Source organism: Heteronotia binoei, chromosome 18 (genome assembly GCF_032191835.1).
Source record: "Heteronotia binoei isolate CCM8104 ecotype False Entrance Well chromosome 18, APGP_CSIRO_Hbin_v1, whole genome shotgun sequence".
Classification (NCBI taxonomy): Eukaryota; Metazoa; Chordata; class Lepidosauria; order Squamata; family Gekkonidae; genus Heteronotia; species Heteronotia binoei.
Window position 1 is genome coordinate 39,962,804 of NC_083240.1, and position 12,161 is coordinate 39,974,964.

Here is a 12,161-nt window from a genome sequence, read left to right on the forward strand (position 1 = left end):
GAGACGCCGCCGCCGCCGCCTTCCTCCTCCTCAGCAGCAGCCCCCGCTGCTTCAGCCGTTGGCGGGGCAGAAGGCGAAGCCGGGCACGCCGAGGAAGAAGCCGCCGAGGCTGAGGCTGAGGAGACCGTGAGGGGAGAAGAAGGAGAAGAAGAGCCCGCCGAGGGGGAGCAGCCGCCGCCGCCTGAGGAGGACGAAGAGGAGGCGGTGGAAGCGGAGGAAGCGGGAGAAGGAGGCGGAGAAGAGGATGATGCCGCCGCCGCCCCTCAAGAGGACGCGGGAGAAGAAGCGGCCGCCACCGAGGAGACCCCGCCGGAGGCACCCCCGCAGCCCTCGCCGCCGCCCCGCTCGGCCACCCCTCCGCCGCCGCCTCTGCCCGCCCTGCCCCGGCCGCTCTCGGAACACATCACCGAGGAGGAGGTGGAAGGCGAGTGCCTGGACCTCTGCCTGCAGCAGCTCTACAAGTAGTGAGTCCCGGGAAGGGAAGGAAGGAAGGGCGGGGCGGGGGAGCGGGCGGCGGCCCCGGAGCCTCTTCTCCAGCCCTGGAGCGGCCCTGCCTCGGGCGAAGCGGCGTCGCCCAGCTGGGGCTCTCTCAGGACGGGCAGGTGGAGAGCCGGGTCTCTGCGCATGGGCAGAGTGTGAGCCTGCCTTCCTCCACGCACACACACATACACGCAGCTCCAGGATTCTGCTCCCAGAAATGCGCCTTCTCAGTCTCTCTCCCTCCTCCAATATGGGTCTCAGGATGGGCAGGTGGGGAGCCAAGGGGACGTGTCTCAGAGTGTGAGGCTCCCTCCCTCGCCCCTCCAGGATTCTGCTTCCAAAAACGAGCCTTCTCAGTCTCTCCCTCCTCCAATATGGGTCTCAGGATAGGCAGGTGGAGAGCCAAGGGGACGTGTCTCAGTTTATGGGCAGAGTGTGAGGCTGCCTTCCTCCACACACACACCCAGCTCCAGGATTCTGCTCCCAGAAATGTGCCTTCTCAGTCTCTCTCCCTCCCCCTATATGGGTCTCAGGATGGGCAGGTGGAGAGCCAAGGAGATGTGTCTCGGAGCATGAGCAGAGCGTGACGCTGCCTTCCTCCACACACACACCCAGCTCCAGGATTCTGCTCCCAGAAATGCGCCTTCTCAGTCTCTCCCTCCCCCAATATGGGTCTCAGGATGGGCAGGTAGAGGGTCAAGGGGATGTGTCTCAGCATGGGCAGAGTGTGAGGCTGCCTTCCTCCACACACACACACAGCTCCAGGATTCTGCTCCCAGAAATGTGCCTTCTCAGTCTCTCTCCCTCTCCCTATATGGATCTCAGGATGGGCAGGTGGGGAGCCAAGGGGATGTGTCTCAGAGCATGGGCAGAGTATGAGGATCCCTCCCTCGCCCCTCCAGGATTCTGCTTCCAAAAATGCGCCTTCTCAGTCTCTCCCTCCCCCAATATGGGTCTCAGAATGGGCAGGTGGAGAGCCAAGGGGACGTGTCTCAGTGCATGGGCAGAGTGTGAGGCTCCCTTTCTCCACACACACACACAGAGCTCCAGGATTTTGCTTCCAAAAATGTGCCTTCTCATTCTTCTTCCCTCCCCATGCATGATTTCCTATTTCAGTCCTGGAATGTGCCCATGGATAGCAAAGGTAACTCGCTTCAGAGCATGGACAGAGTGTGATGCTTCCCCCCCACTTCCCCAGCTGCAGGATTCTGCTTCCAAAAATGTGCCTTCTCAGTCTTGCCAACGCATGGTTTTCTAGTTCAGTCCTTCACTGTACCCATGTGTAGCAAAGACAATGGGCCTTATGGAATATGTAGGTGGATAGCTAAGGAGAGGTGCCTCTGAGAGTGTACAGAAGATTAATGCGTTTCTTCCCAGTCCTGTCCTAAGTAACTTTTTTATTTTGTTGAAAGAGCAGCACCCTTCTCTCTCCTCTTCCTCTCCCCCTCCCTTCCCAGTTTACTTGCAGACTGCAAAGAATAAGGTGTCTATGGGTTTGGGCTCCATCTTCCCCTTCAGTTCAGGGATTTTTTGTTTAGAAGAGACACAGGGCTGCCCTCCATGTCATTCATGGAATATATAGATGGGATGGTGGTAGAAAGTGCCTAGCTGTTTAATGGCAACCTCATAGGGATTTCAATGCAAGAGATGTTCAGAGGTGGCTTGCCATCGCCTGCTTCCACTTCCTGGTATTCCTTGGAGATCTCCCATCCAGAAACTAGCCTGGGCTGTCCAGTCAGGATTAGATAGATACACAGAATAGCAAAGGAAAAGGAGCCCTGGAGCATGATGTGCACACTTTACCGTCTTCTCCTCCCCAGCTTTAGGACTTTTTTTTTTTTTAAAGAGATTCTACCCCTCTATTTTATCAGCCCTGGAATATGCAGATGGTAGTTAAGGAAAGGTGTCCCTAAGTATGTATAGAGCAAGAATGGGCAAACTTGCTTAACATAAGAGACACATAGAATAAATGACAGATGTTTGAGAGCCGCAGGACACGAACATGGAAGGAAGGAGGGCAAACAGATGGGAAGGAGAGGTAGAAAGAAAGCAGCTTTAACTTTAAATGCATTCTCCAATCTGCTCGCCTGCTTGGTGTGGAGAAGTGATTTAAAGAGAAAAATACTTTCTCCAAGCCAGCAGACCAGGCAGTGGGGGCTTCAAGAGCCACACATGGCTCCCGAGCCGCAGTTTTGCCACCCCTGGTGCTATAGAGGATTCCACTTTGCCAAATAACTTTATTTTTTAAAGGGGGACACACCTCTCTAGTCCTGTCTTCCTTTTATAAACGTAATTCTTGATAGCACAGGATAAGGCGAGATTTAGTTCCTCCCTGTTTACCACCTCAGACCTGGCTGTACAGATGGGTGCAGTGAGGAAGTAAGTAGTGTTCCTGTCCATGTACAGAGAATATTACTTCCTTCAGCTTAATCCCCCCATCAGTTAGGAACAATGTTTCTGTGTGAATTGGGTGATTTGCTGGCAAACCTCAATTTCAGAAATAGTGTTCAGAATTGTGCTGAGCTTCATTTGAGCCAGGATTCTGTTTTGGAGTCCAGATTTTAAAAATCACCCTATTCCTTCTTCAGCAAGTCAGGAATATGTCAAATTGATAACAAAGCGTACTCCCATGTGTGCATGTGGAGTGGCCTGTTTGAATGCTCTCTGGGATTAGAAAGCAGTTCTTCTGTGTGGTGGGCTTCTAGCTGGGTTTGAGCACCAATTTGTTCTCCTGTTCCTTTTCTAAAAGAGGCTGGCTGAAGAGATTAAGTGGAAAGGGAGAGTGGACTTGGGTGAAATAAATGGTGTTGAGAAGAAATGGTAGTGAATTGGCCCTGTGGCATGTTGAAGAAGCCTGAAATGGCATCAGAAGCTAGGGAACAGGATATTGTGCTGGGTAAAGGAGGGGATGTGGGTCAGTTTCTTTTACAAAGTGATGCTGGCTCTCAAGCCTGCTTGGAAGCTTTGCACACTAATTAAGTCTAGCCAACTAATTCTTTTTCTGGTTTTTATTTGAACTTATAGCTCATTGTATTGTTGCAAATGATGAAGTCACTAAAAGGGGTACTTGGAATAATAGTAAAAAAGGGGGGGGAAGATCAGTGGTGAAGGAAGAACACTCTGGGTGTACTCTTAACTGTTCTATCTGTTCTATGGTTGAGAACTGAAAACAGATGCCAGGATTGAGCTATCCAAAACACTCCTAGTGAACTGTGCCTTGAATGGCCTGGGAAGGACAAAGATGGCTCTTGGGAGAGATGGGTTGCCTGAGCTGAAAGACTCAAGGAGGCTTGTGTACCAGGAAGAAGTTGGTTTCAGAAAACTGAAGAGGGATATTAGATTTTGGTGCACCTGGTGGTGGGTTTAGGAGGGAATAGGGGAACAGAGATTGTAGGCTTGGCTTGTGTGGCTGGGAGGTCTTTGCCAGGTCAAAAGGAGATTGGCAATAGAAGACAGGCTGATGGGTTAAGCAAAGCACACTGTGAGATTATAGGCTGTTCAGTGGATATGATTAAATGTGGAGGGCAGTGCATGATATCCAGAGGTTTCATAGAAGGTGGGGAGACTGTTGGGGAAGAGCTGGGCGGTGGTGAAGGCAAGGAGCTTTATTTGAATGGTGGTGGTTTGAATTGCTTGGCAGTTGAGAGATCTGAGGGTGGAAGCTTAGAATGGGCTTCTCCTTTCTGAAATATACTTGGGTTGGTACAATTATCTTAATTATAATGCTGCTTTCCTTCTTAAAGCAAGTGTGGATAGATTGGCCTAAAACATTAATTTTGGGGTGTGCTTGTGTGTATTTGTATGGGAGGGGGAATATGCTTCATATATATGTTGCCAAAATAGGGATGAGTATTCCACAGCTGTTTACTAAGAGGTAATGCAAAGGGGAGTGAGAGGGAAAAAGGTATTTGCAAGCTTTATCTCCCAGGGGGAAAAGGGTTCAGAAACTTAATGGACTTGGGAATGCTTTGTGTACTGAATTATATGGAATTGGTTTCTAGGTCTATGCTTTGTGAAAGATTTGGACCACAAAGAGTAGACAGACGGAGTCTGTTCCCAGTGTGAAAAGCCTGTGGACCTAAACCTTTAGCTCAGTTACCCATGCTTTGTGTTGTGTTCAGTTTTAGCTTGGTAGGCTGGAAATAAAAATGATTGTTAGTGCTGTTTTCTTCAAAAGAAACCTTTTAAAACTGATACTGCTGGAGGAGAGAAAAGAACCTGTGAAAATATGCACAGCAGGCCAGGGAGCTTTTTGTCACTGAGCTGATAATTGTAGTAAAAGGTGTTACTCCATTGGCACAGAGAGAGCAAGCAGATTCTTCAGTGATACTATTTCTGTTGCCATCTTTGCATTAATGGGCAACAGGATGAGAGCTTAGAAGAATAAAGAGTTCATATTTTCATATATGTATACTCCCATCTCTGTTACCAAAGTAGATAAGAAAAATGGCTTTCCCTCCTGAACTTATAACAGTAATTTAATTGTATATGAGAACATGGCTAAAATATTTAAATTTTCTGTAATCCATATAGAAATGGGTAAAGAGTTCTTTTTGATGGGAATAAGTGTTTAATATGTTGTGAGCTTTGGGACCAAAACTGCTCAATACATTATCCCTGTTTCCTGACAAATAGATGTACATTGAGGATTCCCAGGTGCATGGGGGCTGATTCAGAGCATGACCCTAGCATGTGGGGAGAAAGGACTGAGGCCTTCCCATTATGATGGTTTACCAATCTGGTATGACTGTAGTTTGCGCCATTGAGGAAACTTAAATGTACTGAAGAGCACCACATGCATGGGTATATGTAAGTTCCCCCTCCCTCTGTGTCCCAGTCCCAATTGGGCCATCATGCACCTTGGAAGTCTGTTCCAAGCATGAAATGCCAAGAGCACATCTGGTTGACAGAGTCTGCGGTGAGGTTAAAGGAGGGGCACATGAGTACAATGTATTGTGTAGTTAGGCCACAATCCTTAAAACGTTCCCCATGTGTAGTTATGATTTGTTGCTGTTTGGAAAAACTGCATGAATAGTTAATGAATGCAAAACATTGCACACACAGAACTATCTGTTGTGTTTCTGTTGGCTTTAACATATTCAGATACCTTTGTGGGCTTCCGAAATGAGATCTTTAGCTTTTGTAGAGCCTCTTTCCAGGTCAAAGCAAAAACTGTGTTAGTACAGCTTCTGATGAGTATAACACAACACATTAAAGCAATTAAACCAGTTTGAAAGTATTATCTCATGCCATATGTGATGACATCAGCTGGAGAACAATGAAATGGCTTGCCTGAAATGTTGGAGGTAACCAAAGAGCAGTTATGTACATTTGGGTTCAGAATCACAAAGGCATTATGTTTCACATGGGAACTTCGAGTAATGAGTATTGACAACATTCACAAGGTGTTCTGTCCCCAGTTTAAATGCTAATTCATACCCTTCCAAGTCACACAGGAAAAAATCCTCTCCCACTTTATTATCCCTGATGTCTGCCCATAATACCTTGAGCTAGTGTTGAGTTCATTCCCATAACACAGTGTTTTATCCTACCATTTTCACATAAGCCCTAGGAGGCAAAAATTTATAGGATAAACATTCTTACTAACTTCATTTTTAGTGTGCTGCTCAGTTCCTTAAATAATACTGCTGTGAACTTTCCAAAGTTTCTGTGTGAAAACGGGTACCAGCTTCTTGGCACAAAGGTAGGCTTGTACATATTTAAAATATCTGAAAAGGTATGAGGGAGAAGGACACAAACTGAGTAGGTGCTACCTATGTGATTGTGGGCGTGAGGCTGAGGTGCCTTTTTGTCTGTATGAGTACCTGTGTCTTGCAAGGCATTGTGCATACACCTCAGAAAGGCAAACTGAGCATCAGGGGAGCACGTTGGCATTCTACAAATACTGTGCTGATTCTGCCGTGTAATTTGCTTTCTTTTCTCCTACCCCCACTAGGCTTTCTTCTCTTTTTTACTTTTCACTTTGGATAGAAATGTTTTGTTTCAAGATCAGGACTTTTCTTGAGCTGCGTATGTTCTTTTCTTTCCTGTGTGCTGCTGCTTCTTTCTTTTCCATTTAGGCCAACGTTGTACAATTTCCAACTGTGAAACAATATTACAGTGTAACGTTATAAAAGGTCAGCATAAAGACACCTCACAAACCCTTAACGTATCGGTAAAAATCAAAGAACAAAAAACACTGTAACATGAAGCAAAGAAAGAAAGTGTAAACCTCAATAGTGTATGTATCATAGGCAGCCACAGCCCATTGTTCATCTTTGGAACATTTCCCAAAACTATATTCTAGACATATGACTGTCAACAAAAGTAGCAGAACCTTGAAAGCAAGCACTGAGCTGAAGAAGCATACTGTTTCGCCTTGCTTCGGAATACTAACCAGATACCTGAGGCATGTAATTCCATCACTGAGATCCAGTCATTGAGTATATAACATACTTCTGAAGAAAAAAAAAGATGTGCCTCATTTACAAAATGAGTATGCATTGAGATATGGCAGTTCCCAAGGTGTACTGAACACATGTCCAAAATTGCCCACTTGTTCTCTTGGTCCTTGTCCTAAAAGGAGTCAATGCTGTAAACCTCTTTTATGAGATAGATGCAAGATGAGACATTTTATTCCTAGGCCTGTCAAATAAACATTTCTTGTTTGAGCATGAGCTCTGGTACTGTTTAGCCTTCTCTTTGACTGAAGACCGGCTGTTCTGGTGAAAGCAGTCAACCTGCCTGCTTTGTACAATGAATACAGTTGTCTTAGTAAATCATTCCATCTGTGTTCTTTTCACTTCATTAGGAAAAATGCACTGTCCTGACTGTATTAATAGGGTACTTCGTAAAGAAGCAAACAGTACTGTTGTATATTAGATATATAAGGAAGAGAGTTGCCCTTGGGTGCTTCAATAATTAATCCTGCAGTTGAGCACGTTAACTAGATTGTGTGTTTGCTCTGTTTATATTTATATTCAATGGAAAACATAGCCGCAGGGAACTAATGATTGAACAGGGAAATACTTTCAAAATCTGTCTTTGCTCATCAGTTTGGAATATGTATACAATTGATGTGATGATTTACAGATTTCAGATGGCGTTGGTGGTGCAGTATGAAAGAGGCTGGTTGAACTGAAGCAAGCTTGCCTCAAGAATCAGTTGGACTAGTTAGGCTGGATTCAGAGGTGCTCTTCTGTATGCCTTTTGTTGACAAAAGGGCTGTTAATACAGCTCCTGCTACTACGCCCCATAAACCTGCATGAGTGCTTACATAAGGACTGCTATAGAACTTTTATATCATATTGCACAGACTCCTATTCTAGCACTTGCTGTTGTTAGTGGAGTACTGCATCTGTTGATTTTCATTCCATGTGGTTCTTTGGATCCAATCCCTAGTGCATCTTTGATGTGCTACTGGTAGAATTACTTCTAGATCTGACCAAGTTAGTTAAAAATCTGATTCTTCTTGCCCTGAGGTGGATAGCCCAGGCAAGCCCTATCTCGTCAGATCTCAGAAGCTAAGCAGGGTCGATTGTTAGTACTTGGATGGGAGACTGTCCTTGAAAGTCCTTGACTGTCCTCAAGGGGAGGGATGGTGGCTCAGTGGTAGAGCATCTGCTTGGTAAGCAGAAGGTCCCAGGTTCGATCCCCGGCATCTCCAAAAAAGGGTCCAGGCAAAATGGTGTGAAAAACCTCAGCTTGAGACCCTGGAGAACTGCTGCCAGTCTGGGAAGACAATACTGACTTTGATGGACCGAGGGTCTGATTCAGTAGAAGGCAGCTTCATATGTTCATATATGTTCAAATACCCAGTTAAAAGGCGGGGGCAGGCTTTTTTATTCAGTCACCTCTGTGAATATCCTCCAGGCCCCCGGTAGGAGTCAGTCATCAAAAGTCAACATGACTTCCAGGTGTGCGCACACACACGCACACAAAATACAACCCCCCCATTTTTCCTGATTAAAGAAATCAGTTTTTAAAAAATGTTGCCCTGAAGGCTTTCTACATTTTGCTGTTCTAGAAGTTCAGATAAGAAGTACTGAAATAAAAAATTCTGCTTTGTTTAGCCAATTCACAGATGCTTTGCTTAGTTAAAGAAAAATGCTAATTCCTTTTCCTTGTTCTATTTTTGTTTGATGGAGTATATGACATAGAACTAATTTTTGTATTTAAGGGATAGCTACATTGCTTATTTTCAGTTGCGTTCTGCTTATACAAACTATTATGTAACTATAGTTATAACTGTTCCAATTTCATAACTGTATGTTAAAAGTTTATGGCTTTTTGTTTGAGATCAAAGAATTAAGGTTGCATCCACATCTTGTCAGTGCTTCATATCCTACACTTAGCCTGTGTAAAATGGTTGATTTGCAACACAATGGCTCCTCCAACTATGGATAGGCTATATTTACATATGTGGGGTGGAAGGTTTTCCGTAGAAAAATTAAGGATAATTAAAAAAAAAACCCCAACGTTCTACCTTGCTTCTTTGCTGTTCATCTTTATTTCTGGAGTGCTTCTATCCTATAAAAAACCCAAAACATTTCAAACTGGTAATGAGAACTGAACTCTATAATCTATAAATGGTCATAGTCCCTCCGATCCATCACATATGGTCTAGGGGATTAGAATGTTGGACTAGGAGGATCTGGGAGACCCAAGTTGGTTGCCGGCATGGAAGTTTGCTAGGCGACCTTGGGCCAGTCAAATGTGCTAAGCCTAACTTGCTTTGCAGGTTATTTTGAGGATAAAATGGAGAAGGGGAAGATGTTATACACCACTTCTGGGTCCCCATTGAGTAGAAAGGTAGGCTGTATATGTAGTAACCATTTTGTATTGATTTTATTGTTTGTGGTTTATTTCAAATTACTTAGAGCCTTAGGGTAAAGCAGTATAGAAGTTTTATTAAATAACTTTGCTTGTTCAAAATAACCTCCTTTATTTAAACTGAGTCAGTATTAGGAAATTGGCTTCCCAAAGTGAAGCTAGTGGAAACACATGGACATGCAGGAAATCTGTGTATCTTCAGTTGGGTTGACTGGAGAAATCATATTCTTATTTGGACAGCTCCAAGTCCTGAAACTTATGAATCTCATGACAAAGCAGATGGCAAGAATTGCTTTTCAAAAACATCTTTATATGCAGATAGTTGCTTTTCCAGGAAGATAGATCAAGTATTGTACGACCATTGTACTTTTTTTCTGGTAAATTAAATCATGTAGTATGTCAGGCTTTCAAAATTATCCCCCTGAAGCGTTGCCAGTGTTGTAACAGGTCACACATATCTGTTACCTTAAATTCTAAATTCTCATTCACACAAGTATTCACGGTTCCCTTTGAAAGTGTAAGCCAACAGTCTTCTCACTGCAGTGCTGTATTATTTGAAGAATAAGAATATTTTCTCTGTTAGGTTTTTTAGAAAATGGACAAAAGAGAGCAAAAGAACAAATCAGTAACACTCCCTCTTATTTATCTTTGAACCACATTTTCTCTTTTCCAGCACCATAGACCAGTTGAGAGATATTTACTAAATACCAAAAATTATTTTGTGCTTTGTATCTGTCAGACATGAACTGGTTCTCATGGAAGACTAGTGACCCTTCTAGCCAAGTTGCATCAACCTTAACTGGTGACAGTTCTTGATGTAATCCTAGTTGTCCTTATTTCAGGCAGGATTCTCCTAATGTAATGTCCCTTTAGCTAGATTTACATATTTAGCATTTGTTTGTAAGGCTTAGGACAAGGGCCAAATCACCTCATGCTAAAAAAAACCAAAACCCAACCCCTCTGCTTTGCTGCCAATTTATGGTAATTTCAGTAAATAAAGGTGCTCATTGCTTCCTCTTTTGGAGAAGCATAGGTATCAGTCTCTCAATAGAATATGCTATAAAGTTTTGTTCCACTGTTTATACTACTTTTATAACACCTTTGTGGCTATCTTAAAGATGTAGTCCCCTGTTGTCCAACTCAGAGGTTGTGGATTCAAAGATAAATAAGTGATGAGAGCCCTGCATGCTCCTCTCACAAAGATTAGGTTTTGTTCTAAGTGCAGACATGTATTTTTAAAGGCTTTTTTAGGAAATGAAAACTGCAAGGTGATACATGTGATGATATCTTAGTATATGTACCTTAATTTTTAATAGAACAAAGTAGGAGTCCAGTAACACCTTTAAGACCAACAAAGTTTTATTTAGAATGTAAGCTTTCATATGCATGCATACTTCATCAGACAATGGAATGGGATACAGTGAGCAGAACTAATTATAGCTGGTAGGCAGTGATTTAGAATGCAAAGTAAGAATTCAGTGGCAAAATAGAGTAATTAACAGACATTCTCACATTCTGGCATATTACTGTTTTATTGATTTCCCACACAAATGTTACCCAAACCAAATGTTCTTTCAGTTGTTAATTTCACTATTTTGCCATTGGATTCTAACTTGCATTCTAAACCTCTGGACTCCTACGTTGTTCTGTTGCTTCAGACCAACATGACTGCCCACCTGGATTAATTTTTAATAAGTTCTCAATTAAATTTTCTGTTTCCCTCTGAGGTTTTGGTGCAGTTTCTGCCCCACTTCCTTCTAACTTCTTTCCTTTCTTCTGCAAGGTAGGGCAATAAGCTGCTTTTTAATAAGGTCTGTGGGTATATGTGTCACAGTGGTTTAAGGGAGAGATGAAAAGGTCAACCATGTGTCAGGTCAAAAGAAGGCAGGCAACAGAAGGTAGGCAACAGTTCAAAAGTGATGAGAGCCCTGCATACTCCTCTCACAAAGATTAGGTATTCAAAGTGCAGACAAGCATTTTGGATTTAAGGCTGTTTATGTCTAAACATGCACACCTTGTCTTTGAAAGCATCTCACATTTGAAAAAAGAAAATACTTCATAGGAATTTTTTCAGTACTCCCGTAGAAGACCGTAGACCATAGATTTATACCCTGCCCTTTTCTCTGAATCAGAGTCTTCGAGCGGCTTACAATCTCTTTTATCATCTCCCACAATAGACACCCTGTGAGGTGGGTGGGGCTGAGAGAGCTCTCTCAGACGCTGCCCTTTCAATGACAACTCTTGAAAGAGCTATGGCTGAACCAAGGCTATCCAGCAGCTACAAGTGGAAGAGCGGGGAATCAAACCTGGTTCTCCCAAATAAGAGTCCGTACACTTAATCACTACACCTAACTGGCTCTGACGGCAGATAAGAATTTGCAGGATGGCATTCAACCCCCTCCTTGAAGAAGGTCTTGAAACAGACCAGAAAGCTTTCTATAGTAAAGTTAAAAATATGGAAACTTGCAATTTGCTTTTGGTTAAGAGTTCAGTTAAAGCCGAAGGGCCTAATCCCATTTTTTCTTGCAGCAGACCCCTATCCTTTCTGGTCTACTAAGATTATTGAAAAAATCAGATCAATTGGGTTGAATCCAGAAGAACTTTTTTATAGGGGCCTGAATGAAGCAAAAGCTCTGGTATTTCAGAGAGTGAGTGACATTGAGCTCCAAAATGATACAGCACTGCTCCCCACAAATTATTCCAGATTAAAATCATGGCCAGATTATACCCTTGCCCCTTATCTATCGAATATAACATATTCGAGACATAGATGGGCTTTCTCAAGGACTCGCCTTGACATTTTTCCATCTGCAGTATTAGGTGGTAGGTTCTCCCATCTACCAATGCAG

At 43.5% G+C, this 12,161-nt stretch overlaps 1 protein-coding gene across 1 annotated transcript in view; it reads left to right on the forward strand.

The window, feature by feature from the left end:
• Window positions 1–324: 324 nt before the first annotated feature.
• The window catches only part of PPM1E (protein phosphatase, Mg2+/Mn2+ dependent 1E), a 141,059-nt gene continuing 129,222 nt past the window's right edge, over window positions 325–12,161 (forward strand). Inside the window, exon 1 of the mRNA XM_060258816.1 lies at window positions 325–464. The gene's annotated coding sequence lies outside the window, so the exon portion shown is untranslated. The remainder of the gene's footprint in view (window positions 465–12,161) is intronic.